Here is a 16,476-nt window from a genome sequence, read left to right as displayed (position 1 = left end):
TGTTCATACAGCGCACACAACGCCTCTGCACTTACTCACGATTTATCTCAACATGAGGAGGGACAGGAGAGCTGTCAGTCAATAAATGGGAAAAGGCAGATCAGGTATATTGTTGTAAATATTAAAGCAATGCATTACTTTACTTGTTAAAAGTAATCTGATTACATAACTCTCATTACTTGTAAGGTGTTAGATCCCACACTGATCAGGAGAGGACTCTTTTGAGTTTGGCCATAGCAGGCCCAAATAAGGAATATACAGTACAGAAAGTTAGTTCACTAGATGGCAGCAAATTCCCACAAAATGGCAAGGCAGTGCTTGGCATATGTCATATTTTCAGTTTTTGAAATCATAATGGAACAATGCAGTTGGAGAGTGACCTTCTGTATTGACAGTTGGGGAGTCCAGAGTGTTTCTGTGAATTGAAAATATTGATTTAATTGGTAACACTTTACAATAATATTCCAATCTTGAAAAATACTTTTTAAGATGGTAATTTCAACATTTACTAATACATTGTTCAAATCAAAAGTTGTCTTCATATTATTTACAGTTTTTTGGGATTGCTTAAGCACGATTTTCAAAACAGGGCCCGTGTTTTCAAAACACTACACACAATTAGCAGAACCACAAACCCAATTAGCAAAACACTACAGATCCTTTGCATAATTAAACACACTTGTAAACACTATACACTTCTGTTTAAAAACCACACTTTGTTACCATATGAAACACACACGTTTCACATTGCTATACTCTGTTTGCACGAGTTACACTCTGCTGTGATAAACCTAAAACACTTTTAGCACTTCTACTTCCCTATGATTAGAGTAGGCTACCATCAACAAAGTACAAATATAATGTAAATTCACCAAACACTACACAAGACCAATGTTGCAGACTGAAGAAACTAATTTATTTCTCAACACGCCCAAAATGTTGACATGGAGATTCATAATACTGTAACAAAATGTCACTTTACGTATTGTTCTGTAAGTTTACTGTAAAAAAAATTAAATAAACTAGACATTGTCTCTTCGCCTAGCTGGATCTGGCCAGAGAATTTCATCGCAAGCAATGTTGCAATGTTGTTATTAGCAAGACACCTTGGAAAGACACATCTTGAATGACGAATCCATCCTTGCATTGCTGCTACCTCCATCTGGTCACAGGCCTCCTCCATGGCTTGGATGAGGGGTACCTCAGCCTGGAGACTGAGATCATATACCTTCCACCGCCATGCCGAGAAAAACTCTTCTATAGGGTTGAGGAATGGAGAGTATGGTGGAAGATATAGGACGGTGAAATGTGGATGTTGCTGAAACCAGTTCTGAACCAGAGCAGAGCGGTGGAAAGACACATTGTCCCAGACAACAATGTATTGCATATGAACTCTGCATATGATCGATTTGATTTGCTGCTGTTAACGTTGTGCAATTGGTCCAAGAATGTAAGTATGAGTGCTGTGTTGTAAGGGCCCATATGGGCATGGCGGTGGAGGACCCCATTCTGTGTAATGGCTGCACAGTGTTATAATACCCCCACGTTGCCCTGGGACATTGACTATAGCCCTGTGGCCAATGATGTTTCTTCCCCTCCTTCGTATTCTTGTCAGGTTGAACCCAGCCTCATCTACGTAAATGAACTCATGCTGGATCTCCTCTCCATCCATTCGTAAAACTCTCTGAAGAACAGTGTCAGGGAAAATTGTGTAGTTCAGTGTAGATCTAGTACCTATTTTCCAATCGAAATGTTCTTATCACACTTGCCACTGTGTATCGGCTTAGATTTGGCTGTACTCGCAGTCCAGCCTCCCTCAGCGTCAGGCCGTGGTTGACAACGTGGTCAACCAGTGTTGCGCGGATCTCATTTGTCAGATTCGGTCCTCTTTGAGCACCTTCTTGTCTTCCTCTTCCTCTTCCTCTACCTCCAGCATGGCCTCCATCTCTTCCTCTGTTTATTCCTCTTCCTCCCCTTCCCCTTCCCCTTCCCCTTCCTCCTCCTTCCTCTTCCCCTTCCCCTTCCCCTTCCTCCTCCTCCTCCTTCCTCTTCCCCTTCCCCTTCCTCCTCCTCCTCCTTCCTCCTTCCTCCTCCTCCTCCTTCCTCCTTCCTCCTCCTCCTCCTTGTTCTCCTCATTCTCCTCCTCGTCTTACTCTTTCTCTGACTCTTTCCATTGTGCATGAAGACCGATGAACTCACCTGCTGCTTTTTAAAGTGCTTATACACCTGATTGGTGTGTCTACAATTAAGCAAACAAGTGTTTGCACACCTGATGACTGTATTGAACCAATTGGTTGGACGGTGCGGTAATTTGACAGTCAGTGCTTTGGTATTACAAGGAAGTGACTTCATGATAGATTTTTGTGTGTAATGTATGTTAAGTGTGTTTAGTGTTTTGCAAATCACTGTGTGTAGAGTTTTGCAACAAGTGTGAGGTTGACAATGTGCTTATAGTTGTGCAAATATGGGCTGATGTTTTGCTTCTTGAGTGTAAGGTTTTGCTAATAGTGCACTACTTTTAATTTTAGTGTGTAAGCAATCCAAAAAAACTGTAATGGGACCTTATATTGTTAAGTGTCATTCAATCTTTTATCACAATATGATTTTGATTTATTTGACGTTTTAATTTATGTAAAACCATATCTTCTCGCTTTTTTCCCACCAAAGAGTTCACTATAGTTTAAAATAGCATGTGTTTATTATTGTATGCATATGAGTCCAACATCTGTCTGAATGATTGTGTTGTTATCCTGGCTATATTAGAATTACATTTTGCTTGTCTTTTGAAACAAATTACATATTAGTGAGAAAATTAATATTATTGTGTTGTAATTTAAGTAAGTATTTATCAGACTTTTAGAAAAATTCTTTTTTTCAGTCTCTACTCTGTATATTTGCACAGTGAATCATTGCTTATATTATCAGTGATTGATGCAGAACTCCAATCAGAAAACATGCAAACAGCTGCTGCAACGGTCACAGGGATTGCCTGTGGAATTAAAGTGGATTTGCCGTGATGATTTGGGATTGTGGTAGAGCCGTCATTTACACGTCATCTGGGTAATCAGCTGACTTGAGAGTCATTTAGAGTGGTTTTGAGTCTGACACAGAGACCAGATGTGAGTCGGGGCTGGAGGGGGGTGCAAACATAATATACCTACTCAGGCTTAATCCAAAGCTCATCTTTGAATTAAACAATCTCGTGCTTCATTTTGCAATCTGTACTTCACGTTTGCAGTAGGCTGCAGCTGCACGGGCTGCTATAAAAGGACAACTGTAGGTACAATAGTCGTGGTTGTGTTTGCATTCATATGCAGGGTGTTTGTTGGTATTTGCTTTTCCATTCCTCTTAAAACGCCTTTGGAATGGGTTTGACTGATAATATTTTTTGACAATAGCAATTTATTCATGGCTTTGTTCTCATGAAGGCTTTGTTCATTGTGTTGATAATTTGAAACCGGCGAAAGCTTTCCAGATGTCTGTGTTAATATTCGATGTTTGATTAGCTCAGCTATTTAGAGAAACAGTAATTATTTGTCCATTATAAAGAGAGAAATTAATGTTTTTGAATCATTAATGGAGTTCGCCAAGGCAATCATTGTTATTGTGATGTTTTATTGAGTGCATGATTTAAACAAATCACTAACCATGAATATTACAATTCAGTGCACAACTGGGCATAATTGTGCTATTACTTTTCTAAGCGATCGTGTGTGTGTGTGTGTCTGCCTGTGTGTGTGTGTGTGTGTGTGTGTGTGTGTCTGCCTGTGTGTGTGTGTGTGTGTGTCTGCCTGTGTGTGTCTGCCTGTGTGTGTGTGTGTGTGTGTGTCTGCCTGTGTGTGTGTGTGTGTGTGTGTGTGTGTCTGCCTGTGTGTGTGTGTGTGTGTGTGTGTGTGTGTCTGCCTGTGTGTGTGTGTGTGTGTGTGTGTGTGTGTGTGTGTGTGTGTGTGTGTGTGTGTGTGTGTGTGTGTGTGTGTGTGTGTGTGTGTGTGTGGTGTTTATAAATAAATATATATATCCCATAGACTTACCAGTGTTATTTATATACCGTTATATTTTGTAATAATTTAATTTTGTTATGGGCTTTTGTGATTTATTTTATTTTAAAATATCAAATATCAGTGTTGTTTTCTCTGAATTAATTCTGTTATATTTTCACAATAAAGCCATTAAAGCTTTTAATACATTTTAATATTTCAATTTAGCTTTAATTAATTTTTATTTCAGTTTTAATAACTTTAGCACTTCTACTTTGTTTCAGTTATTCGCCAAAGCAACATTTTTGTTAGCATTTTTCATCTAATATTTATATATTATTTTATGACAGCTTAATTTAAATATCAAAATCAATCATTTTAATAGTTTAGTGAACAATAACAACACTGAGACTTACATTGAAGGAAGAGATTCAAGCCATAGGGAGCATTTCAGGTAACCTTTTTTGACTTGGGCCTGTAGAAGTCACCTAGCAACCATACAGAACACCTTAGCAACCACATAGAAACGCACTTAAACCACTCAGCACCTAATGCACTTAAATACGTTTCTTAATTTCCAGGCATTACAAAGTGAGATTCCCCTTAACACAATCCACAGCTTGCTAAATTTGTCTTGTGCCTCTGATAAAACATTCCTCTAACCACATTAATCACTTCCTGGTCCCAGAATCCCAATTATGATTGGTCCGTGCCTCGCATTAACCTCTCTGTTATTACTCAGCACCGTACAGCTTCATCCTGCAAAGCATCCTGGGTTAGAACAAGACCCTGCCGCAGTGTCTGCTGTAAAGTTTTTCTGTGAATTCATGACTCTTTGAGGGGCTTAAAAAGAAGCTACTGTAAAAACCTGCAAGTTCAGCCTGAGGTCTTGAATTATGCCAATAAGGTGTTTCTGTAATCAGTATCTCACTTCATTTTAGGGACAATGTTCACGACCACCTTGAGGGCTGTTCAGTTTAAATCAGTTATGAAAGTGGCATTTTAACTGCTGGGCTTATAGAGCAGTTTACAAGGACCTTACACAGCACTTTACCACTGACACTGTTTACACCTTGTATAAAGATATTTCGGGTTATCTGGCCTAGGGTGGAGCAGTGCTAAATTAAAGGGGAGCAAAATGTTGTATGGTCCGATATCATAGTCAAAAACGCATGTGACAACACATTTGTAGTGTAAATGCTTCATTCTAATCTTGGACAACAGAAAATAAAGTGTTCAGAAATTAAAGTTTCCTCACCTGTCAATCAATCATTTTGCTATTATTATTATTATTATTATAGCATTTAAATAAATCCACATACACTGCTTAAAAGTGGGTCAGTAAGATTTTTCAAATGTTCTCTTATGCTCAACCAGGCTGCATTTTTTTAAAATCAAAAATACAGTACAAAAAATAATATTGTGATATATTATTACAATTTAAAATAAATTTAATTTATTTAATTTACTGAAATTCTTCAGTGTCACATGATCCTTCAGAAATAATTTTAATATGCTGATTTGTTGCTCTACTCTAGATAAAACATTTATTAACATTATCAATGTTGAAAAAAGTTATAGTGCTTCATTTTTTTTTTTGTAAACTGGGATGCTTTGATGAATAGAAAAATTCCAAACAGCATTTATTTGCAATTTTGAAGAAAAAAAAATAACATTATGAATTTCTTTACTGTCACAATTTAATGCATCTTTGTATTATTTCTTTCTGGAAAAAAATATTACTGAAACTTTTGATCGGTAGGCTATAGTGTACGTATAAGCAATGTGCACGGTCATGAAATCAGAGATTTTCAACTTCAGATATAATCACAAGTGGGCAACCACTTATAAGAAAGGAATGTTAATAACAGGTGTTATCAGTAATGTGTGGTTAACCGTTTGTGATCAGAACACAAGTCATTCATTATAACACAGCCCTCTTTTCTCTTTACACTGTGACTGGTGATTAGTCATTCACTCTTCTCCTGCAGCAGTCTGGGACGAGCACGTGACGTGGCCAAAGAAGCCGAACGCTTTTTGCACACAGTCCTGTCAACAAGTGCACCACCTGAGGGCTAATGTGAGTGACTGCTTTTTTTCTGATCTTTTCAGGTCATGCTCAGCCAGTCATAGCCTTAAACCTTCAGAGGGAATACATTTTAATGTCCCTGCTATTTCAAGAGGAAAAAAAGCCCATTTATGGTTATTATTAAAGGTGACATATCATAAAAATCTGACTTTTTCCGTGTTTAAGTGCTATAATTTGGTCCCCGGTGCATCCAACCCAGAAAGCATGAAAAGTGACAACCCAGTAACTTTGTTTTGGTAAGCCTTTCTCTGCAAGCATGTAAAAAAAAAATAAGCCGATCAGATTTCGCTCCCCTTCTGATTTAGGAAGTGAATCTTATTATAATATTATCGTTTACAACAGTGTAACCAGTTCTGTACGCAATGGCACAAGTTTGAGCAAAGCATGCAAACTGTTCTGTTGTTGGCTGCACAGACGAGGACAGAACACTATTTTGAGTCCCAGCCTCAGATGAGACGAGAACAGTGGATTCATTTTATTTTCAAAATGTATTTCCCCCAGAAACAGATGAAGCAATGTAGCCTAACTCCACAACAACTACATAAATGTATCCACTAACCATTCAGAAACGTCCAGGTGTGTCTAAAAGTTGCAAAACTCCTCTTCCCGAGTCTCTCCATAACGCCCGTAGACTGCACTCCGCTCCTGGTTATTTTCGGGATTTTGACTGAGTGAAATTATGCGTGTTTTGTTATTGTATCTGAAGCTCATGTAAAGGATCGACCCTCTTCTAAACGGAGGCGGGGAGCAGTAGCTCATTTGCATTTAAAGTAGAGGTCGACCGATTCATCGGTTTTGCCGATTAATCGGCACCGATTGTTGACTGGTGGAACTATCGTTATCGGCAAAAATATATACCGATAGTTTTTCCTGGTTGCGTCCATTGCTGGAGCGGCTGAGAAGCGCACGCTGTGATTCATTACACAGTGTAAGAGCTGAGATGGGTCTGCTGGCATGATGCAGTACAAGAGCGGCCTCTAGAGGTGTAATAAAAACTCGTGCCTCGTGTTGTTTATTTCGACACGTGATTCTGCGTGCTGCACTGAGAGCACATGCTGCGTGGAGAGCGCTGACATCAGATGCGCGTTTAAAGCACCGACAGCTCAAATGTATGTATACAGTACATTGTCATATCATTATAAAGTGATAAATTTGTTGACTAAATGCTGCATTAGTAGAGAAAGAACAGCACAACAGTAGGCTATGTTTGTTTGCCTTCGAGGCTGAGAGGACGCTAACATTACTAGTAGGCCTACCTCAAGCGGTTAAAACACTGACAAACATAAACGTAAGTCCGACCCGAATGTTTAATGTCACAATTGTTACCTCTATATTTGCATTAGTTCATATCCAGCTGGTCACTTTTATGCATTAAATATGCAGAGAAGTTGCATATTTAAAGCTAGAGACGTAAGCAAACTGATATGTTCATACAGCCGACAGAAACATAAACGAATCAGAAAAGCATTCGATTTCGGTTATTTTTTTTCTCTTCATCTTCACTTTAATACAAATTTTGTTACTTTTTTATTAATTAAGTTGGCTTGAAAAGAACAGTTAAATAGTTAAATTTTTAATGTAACTGGTTTTATTTGTTATTTAGAGTATTACTTTTTGTTTCAGTTTGAATGAATGTCTTTTATTGACTTAAATATTTATTCACATTTATATATTTATTTCATTTAGCATGTTTTCATGGTTCAATACAGTTTTTTTTATTTTTATAATAAAGTTCAGCACTGTTTTACTTGGAGTGTTATGTTTGTTTTTATCCAGTATCAATTTTAAAAACTATCGGTTCATTAATCGGTTATCGGCAAGTATGGCCCAACCTAGCTATCGTTATCGGTAAAATCCACTATCGGTCGACCTCTAATTTAAAGGGACACACACTAAAACCGAGCGTTTTTGCTCACTCCCAAAAAAGGGCAAATTTGACAAGCTAATAAATTATCTGGAGGGTATTTTGAGCTGAAATTTCACAGACACATTCTGGGGACACCATAGATTTATATAACATCTTTTAAAAAAGGGGGCATAATATGTCACCTTTAAAGCCATTGGTTGTTTTCACGATGTAAACTCCTTTGTTCAAAAGGAATAACCAACACTGTAAGGACATTTTTTAATTCAACTTTTTACTCAAACTATTTATTATACAGATGTATTAAACAAATGCAAAATAGAAGTGAACTTTTGAACTATTGTTAGTAAGGAATTACATACTTCGGGTGTGCATTATTTTGTAATAATCCAACGGATCGGTGTCAATTATTCCGCTTATCTCAAGACATTGTTCAGATGTTGTATTTCAAGACATTGGGTGGGTTTTTGTCCTTAAAATGATCTTGTGTATAGGACTAATTTCTTATGCATCTCTTTGGCAGTATAATGCAATTGTCAATGCGAGAGAGAGAGAGAGAGAGAGAGAGAGAGAGAGAGAGAGAGCATGTGTGAATTAGCATACCTAGTCTTTGCGTCTCACAACAGTGTCTCACAAAATTGCGAAATTGTAAGTTTATCTGCTTCAAGACCAGCGCCGTTATTACCTCTCTAGTGAGAAATGTCATGTAGCTTTTAAGTTCCTAAACTATTTTATCAAATAGAGCAGCGCTGACAACACGTTTCTGAACAAGTGTGAGTGTGTGTGTCCGTACTGTACAGTATGTGCGTTTGAGTGTGAGAAAGCGGGAGAAAGAGAGTATGCTTTCTGTAATAAAACCTAATTTTGTGGCAAAAAAAAACATGGAAATAATTTGTTGTATTGTTTAGGCTACTATATTTATTTGCTTGGCCCGGCAGTGTCATTTGGGTTTTGGTTGTTTTACTCTTGTAAGCTGTAAGGAGCTTTGAAATACCTGAAATCACTTGGCGAAGTGATATGGACATGTAATGCGGTCAAGACCTGCCTGGAACTACTTTAGCCGTGCATTTCCCTGAAAATAATTGCACAGTGCACGCCTTAGAACGTTCGTCAACCAATCAGATTCAAGCATTCAACAGCCTCAGAATATAAATAAAAATATAAATTCAATTAACTAAAAGTTTGCATCCACATTATTTGTTAGTGGCCACATTCAGCTGTTAAAACAGTGTATTTGAAATTGCAGACTTCTGCCAGAGGGTGGTCATGAGGACAGGACAGGACTAATTGAATGGACTAATGTCAGAGCCAATGTGAGATCTCAGCAGAGACTGGAATGAATAGTGCAATTTCTCTTGTGCCTTAGGGAGAGAGGTGCTCAATGATGGTCATCCTCGGCCGTTCGCCTGCGAGGGTTCAAATCATTGTTATTACTGAAAGCCCCAGATCAGCTCTCTGGATAATTGTATCGCTTTTAACAAAACAGAAGAACATCCAGTGAATTAATTCCAATGCAATGAACCCCTAGGTACATTTCAGGCTATTATATTACTTTGCAATGTAGAAAAAAAATGAGAAAAAAAGAAGAAATATGAAATGCTTGTAATATAAAGGAGGCATTTCATAAAAAGGTACATTAGACTTTAAGCAATAGCCTGTTCTGTTCAATTTCAGACACTTCTTATATTATTAGTTTCATGTTATATTATTTACACACACACACACACGGGATGGAAATAACTCTCAATCAGCACTTTTAAAACTTCCACAAGTTTTCCCAGTGATGCCATATAGAAGAACCATTTTGGGTTCCCCAAAAAGAAACTTTGAATTAAAAAAAAATGTATGAAAAAAAAACCTTTCAGTTCTTAAAAGTACAATTTCTTCTTAGTGTGACTGTAAAGATATTTTAATAATCGTAATAACCCATTTCCACTTAAAAGAACCTTCTTTTTCTATTTTGCAATTAAAAGGGTCCATGGATGTTAAAAGTTCTTCATGGAATTATATGCCAATAAATAATCTTTTTATTAAAGTATTATATATTACTTTAGGATATCAACTTGAAATTAATTTCATATTTTTGATTGTAAATGTCATATTTTATCTAATACATTAAGTTTAATATTATGTGTTTAATATTTATCCAACACATATTAGGCTATGGGAATAAGACCATGTACTGCACGGTAAGAACGTCTCTTTAGTATTCCATTCATAATTGGCAAACATAAACAGATTTCAAACCTCCCTTTGAACTTAAAATACTGGCAAAACTCTTTTTCTTTCTTTTTTTTAAAGAAACTTTCCATTTTTAAAATTTGTTTCTTGTTTTGTAGTTCTTAGATGCTGACTTAATGCTTTTTGTCCCTGGAGACTCATCAGAGTTACATTGGGATGCAGAGCAAAGCTCCAACACTTGCCTTTAAGCAGAAGAGAGCCTGTCACCTCATCCCCCCACTGTTTGATGCGGTGCCAAGAGGAATCACGTGGACAGAACGCCAAGCGCAAATGAAACATGAATATGTATGACTTAATCCAACCACTGCATGTCTGTGCATCTGTGAGAAGGAATATAAAGTTCTTTACCCTTGTAGCCAATCACCTTTTGCTTACTGTAATATTACATTTGCATATTATGTTTGTATACTGGCCACTTTATTACATCTTGCTACCGAGTCGGACCCACTTTTGCCTTCAGAACTGCCTCAGTTCTTCGTGTCACAGATTCAACAAGGTGCTGGAAACATTCCTCTGAGATTTTGTGTCCATATTGACATGATAGCATCACGCAGTTGCTGTAGATTTGTCGTCTGCACATTCATTCGTGTGAATTTCGCGTTCCAGCATATCCCAAAGGTGCTCTACTGGATTGAGATCTGGTGACTGTGGAGGCCATTTGAGTATAGTGAACTCACTGTCATGTAAAACAATATATTTTTTAGATGATTTGAGATTTTCTGAAATACTCAGACCAGCCCGTCTGGCACCAACCACCATGACACATTCAAAGTCACTTAAAGGTACAATATGTAATATTTGTGCATTAAAATATCCCAAAATCACAAGCCCAGTGTTATATATTTTGTTAAGTTGATTACTTACAATATCCCAAATGTTTCCAACTATTTTTAAATCGTGAGAAAATTGCGATTTTAACCGAGGAAACAGGGAGTGTGAGCAGGGTCATATCCGCGTTACCCTCGGTTTCCGCTCGTACTGCGTGGAGTCCTGGACAAATGCGGAAGTTGTAGTTGTAGCATCTATCAAGCAACAAACGTTAGCTTGTTTCACGCAGTTGTTATGAACACAATTATTCTTTACCGATTGCAGCTGGTTCTGTCGACAAAGACAAGTCCCATAAACGTACGGGTCAATTTTATATATTCCAAATGTAGCATTCGGTAATAGTTATGTTTATGTAAGGAAAGTATTATTGCTTTAGGCTTGTATTTTAGTTTATTGACATTGTTTATCACGTCTGGTGTTTATGGCTATGTAAATAAATGTGTTATAGATAAAGATTAATCAGTCTTTTGGCAAATGATGTGGGTGTTCGAATTTACTTTTACAACAATTGTTTAGAACACGTAAAACTGCGCAGCGTTATCACAACAATGAATTCGACAAATACAGTAACATGATAACCAATTTAGTATTAAACCTTACTTTTCTTGCGGTTAATTCATTTTAATGAAATAAAAGCATGTCATTAAACGCAACATTTATAAAAATAGAACTTTACCTCATCCATGAACATGATTTTTCGATTCCCGTCTGACTGATTTACATCCACGGTGGAGTTAAAAACGACAGTTCCCATCATTCCACGCTCCTTCACATCGTCATCAAGCTACGCCGTTGTTGTTGTTTGGAATGTAGCGCCCTCTAGCGGCAGAACATTTTGCACATTGTACCTTTAAATCACCTTTATTCCCCATTCTGATGTTCAGTTTGAATTTAAGCAGATAATCTTGACCATGTCACATGTCTATATGCATTAAGGTGCTGCCATGTGATTGGCTGATTAGATATGTTTGCGTTAACGTGCAGTTGATTAGCAGGACCTAATAAAGTGCCTAGTGAGTGTATATCAGTATATATAACAAATTAAGCTGAAACAACTGTTGTCTATCCTACATGTTCATGTACTTGGGAAGATTCCAACTGAAATTGGACTTCATATTGGATTTATTTTTCCACATAAATTGAGTATAAAGAGAGAAATGCTGCACTGCGCTGCACACTGACAGCACTGACATCATGCATGATGTGTTCTTTAAATCAGCATTATAAAATATACAGCTTAAGCCTCTCATGAGACTAACCCCTCTCTCTTCTCCTGCTGTTTCACTTTTATAAATCCTAAAGCCCAACAAAACATATCATGTGATTCTAAAAGTATTCAAAAGCCAGAATAAACACTAATACTTCCTTTTGCAAATAAACTTTTTGCATGTTTAATTGTGTTGAAAGAAATGGAAAAATAATCATTGCAAGTTATCAGTGAGTGTTTTTCAAGCAAGCAGAAAGTTAGCAAGCAAAAGCAACTTAACCCTGTACAGCCTGACATATAAAATAATAGTCAGAAAAATCAGATTGTTTGAAATAGAATGGCTTATTTAATCTTATACAAAAAAATGTTTTTTTAATATTATGTTGTTGTTTTTTAGTATCATATTTGACACATCAGGCTTTAATAGCTCATAAAACACCTCATTTAGGGGCCACACTATGAAATTTGGTGCAGCTACTGATATTTATATGGCCGAAGTTGAACTTTTGATTTAGTTATGTAAATAAATGTGTACAGCAGAAGACTACTTAAATAAAATTCATATACATATCACGTCTTAATATTGATTGTCACGTCTCCCAATAATGTCTTAGATTATTTAAATGCTTAGTTTTTAAACAGAACAGAATTTAATGCAATTATGGTGATTGATTAATCTTCAAATAAACGTCCCTCAGTGCTTCAGTCCAGTAAGTGTTTACCTTGAAATATTACTACAATATAAAAGTTATTCTTACAAATCTGTAAAGATTGTACAACAAACAAACATGTGTACCATGACCTGAAGGGGGACATTTTTCTAATTATACTTTCTTGCTTTAACTATCAATCCGACTACAGAAGGCATGTTGTAGATTTTTAAGCAAAGATTTGATCATGTTGATGATTTAAAATGCCTTAGAAATGTGCGCATCAAATATGATACAGTAGGCTTTATAGGATTAAAGTAAACTTCTGAAATTAACAATGCATCTCCATTACATCAAAAGTGGAGTTCTGTTCACTGGGAATTCAATGGTTCTTCTATGGCATCACCCCCTTTTTGGAACCTTTATTTTTAAGAGTGCTTTTGGCTTAGTGCATTTAATAATAGCCTAAGACGCACAACAACGTTTTTCAGTGTTGATATATTTCAGTCCTTCCAACTAAACGAGCATTGGGATGAGCATGCATCTGCATCATTTAAAAGCAGAAATCCACTTCACAGACCACCTGAGTGAGAATGCCACAACTGAAGGGTAACCTGCCCTGACAGGACTCCAGGAATCCTGCTTATCTGGTACTTGTATTGTATGTATAATTTTCTTCTTGTGCAGCTTTGTAGATGACAGAGAAATAGCCACTCTGCATGATCACAGGAGTGTGGAGGGTCTGATGGTGCTCAGCATTAGAACATGAGCAGCACCGGGGAAAAGATGATGGTATGAGGTTAACAATTTGATTAAAAGCAATAAACAACTGCGAGTTTTTTGGTGCAAGAAACCCGGACCAATATTCTGAATGTTAATACAGTCCCAAAGTTTTTAAGGGTTCACTGTAACAATTTTTTTTTTTGTAGTTATTAATGTAAAATGAACAAATGCTTACCGTTGAACCTATATAACCAAGTATCATGGTCAAATGTCAACGGGTAAACTCAGTAAATATATTTTGTACAGTGAATTAGCCAACTACAAGGCAGTAATTATTAGCAAGATTGAAAAACCTTCAAACCTTCAAAAAATTGAAGGTAATTTTGTTAATTGTTTTGCAAATGTAACATTAATGTACCCCATTTTCATCTTGTAAAGTTACTGGGAGAGAGCGGCACTTTCTTAGTAAGCTGGTATTACAAAAATAAACTATTTGCACTCAAAACATTTTATCAATTTTCCCATCTGGCAACATTTAATCAATAACATCATTAGGAGTTGGATAAAAATTGAATTGGAATTTTGTTCGTGCGTATGTGTGTGTTAGCAAAGTGCGCTAGCGGTTTCTCGCTTACCCTGGCTAACTAAGTTACACGTGAGGAATCGGAATCAGCCTACCGAAAGAAAACGCGGCAACAGGTAAAACTTTTAAACATTATTCATAGGATCATGTTTTTCATCGCAGGGCAGACTGTTGTCAAAGTCAGTCACAGTTCAAACAAAAAATAAATAAAAATGTCATCAATATATAGGCTCATTACCCTCATGTCATTCCAAACCCATAAAACATTCGCTCATATTCGAAACACAAATGAAGATATAAATTAAATTGGTAACACTACAATAAGGTTAATTTGTTACCATTAGTTAATTAACTAACATGAACTAACCAGGAGCAATACATTTGACAGTCTATTAGTTAATATTTGTTTAAAAATACAGCTCATGTTAGTTCACAGTGCATTAACTAGCCTATTTAACAAATACAACCTTTAATTTTAATAATGAATTAGTAAATGTTGAAATTACTAAGATTAATAAATGCTGTATAGGCTAAGTATTGTTCATTGTTAGCATGTAGCCTAGTTAACTATCTTAATGAACCTTTTTGTAAAGTGTCACCATTAAATCTGGTCATCAGTCAGAAAATTTGGACTGAACCGCTCAATTCATATGGATTAGTTTTGATCTCTTTATGAACTTTTTGAAGTGACAAAGTAGTAGTTGCATGGCTCTCTCAGGTCGCTCAGACACTAAGTTAATGCAGTCTGTTAACTGTCTTATATTTTCTGTGATAAAAAAATACAGTATCCTATTCTGATGACAATTCTAGTAGCCTACTGAGATTTGTACTATTCTAATGCTCTTTAAACTGACAGTAAGCACACTGTGAAATGTACTACAGCAACTAACTTGCTAATTGCTGACAGCAAGTTACTGTACATTTCACCGTGTTCTTTTTACAGTGTTCAAAAGGACAGAGAGTGATATCTTTTCCAGAAACCTACTGTATGAAAAACAGCACCAGGGAAATTGTTATTGGCTACTCTTATCTATTTCTGCTTACATTTCAATCTTTCATGGACAGGCTAAGAGCTTTAGCAAGTCATTGCCTAGCAACTCAACTCGGCTGAATGCAATGTCCTCTGTACCAAGGACTGTGCTTTTAAAACTCATTTGTATAATAAAGTAAAGATTTTAAAAGAAAAATAATGTAATTATTTGTGAACAAATCAGTATTTAGTCACACTATATTCTACTAAGAAAGAAATCCATTACAATGTAAAGGAATCAACATACCAACAATAGGTCAGGGTTATTATACAACCGTAGCACCGTTTTCGGTTACCCTATTAGCAGTTTTGCTATAGGAGACCTTCAGGGGAGATTTAGTTTACTTTACACATATTCATAATATAAATTTTTTAGCAAAAAATAGGTATTTATGAATAAAAAAATATATATATAAATAAATATAGTCGCCTTTTACATTTTTGAATGGTGGTGGTCCCTCACATGAGGATGATCATGTTTGGAATTCCATGACATCTAAAAGATTGAAAACCCCTGCTATTGACAAAGGTAAAAAAAGGTTAAAAAAAAAAAAAATTCTTCCATGTGGGCCTCTGACGTGAGTTCACGAGAGCGCTACGACGCATGTGTGAGAACTGAGATGACGATGGGTCTCGATGTAGTGTTTAAAGGGGTGGTTGAGGCCTTGTCCACACGAACACGGGTATTTTTATAACTGTGACTTTTTTTACGCGGTTCACCCGTTCGTCCACACGGAAACGCAGTATCAGGTCACTGAAACCGAACATTTTTGAAAACCCCTGCCAGGGTGAGGATTTTCAGAAACGCCGGTTGCAGTGTTGTCGTGTAGACATTAAAACCGGAGTTTTTGCCTTGCGACGTCAAAGTGTGCGCCGTTATCCGCTGTGTTTGACGTCAGATTGTGCGCCGCTGACGGCTTCTGATTGGCCAACGTGGCTTTACGGTTAGGGTTATATCACCGCCTGCTGGTGTGGAATGCTCTTGACGGCGCTTGATAGCGTGTTTTTGCGTTTTCATGTAGACAGAGATTTTTTTTAAAACGCAGGAGGAAAAACTCCTGTTATAAAAATACCCGTGTCCGTGTGGACATGGCCTAAGTATGATTTCACTTTTCTAACTTTAGTTAGTGTGTAATGTTGCTGTTCGAGCATAAAAAAACATCTGCAAAGTCACAATGCTCAAAGTTCAAAGCAAAGGGAGATATTTGCTTTTAAAGAAATCGTTTTTAAGGACTACAACAAATGGCTGGTAGGGACTACACGACATTCCTCGCGGGTTAGTGA

Source organism: Phoxinus phoxinus (genome assembly GCF_949152265.1).
Source record: "Phoxinus phoxinus genome assembly, chromosome: 16".
NCBI lineage: Eukaryota > Metazoa > Chordata > Actinopteri > Cypriniformes > Leuciscidae > Phoxinus > Phoxinus phoxinus.
The sequence above is the reverse complement of the archived record's forward strand: the minus strand, read 5'-3'. Positions refer to the sequence as shown.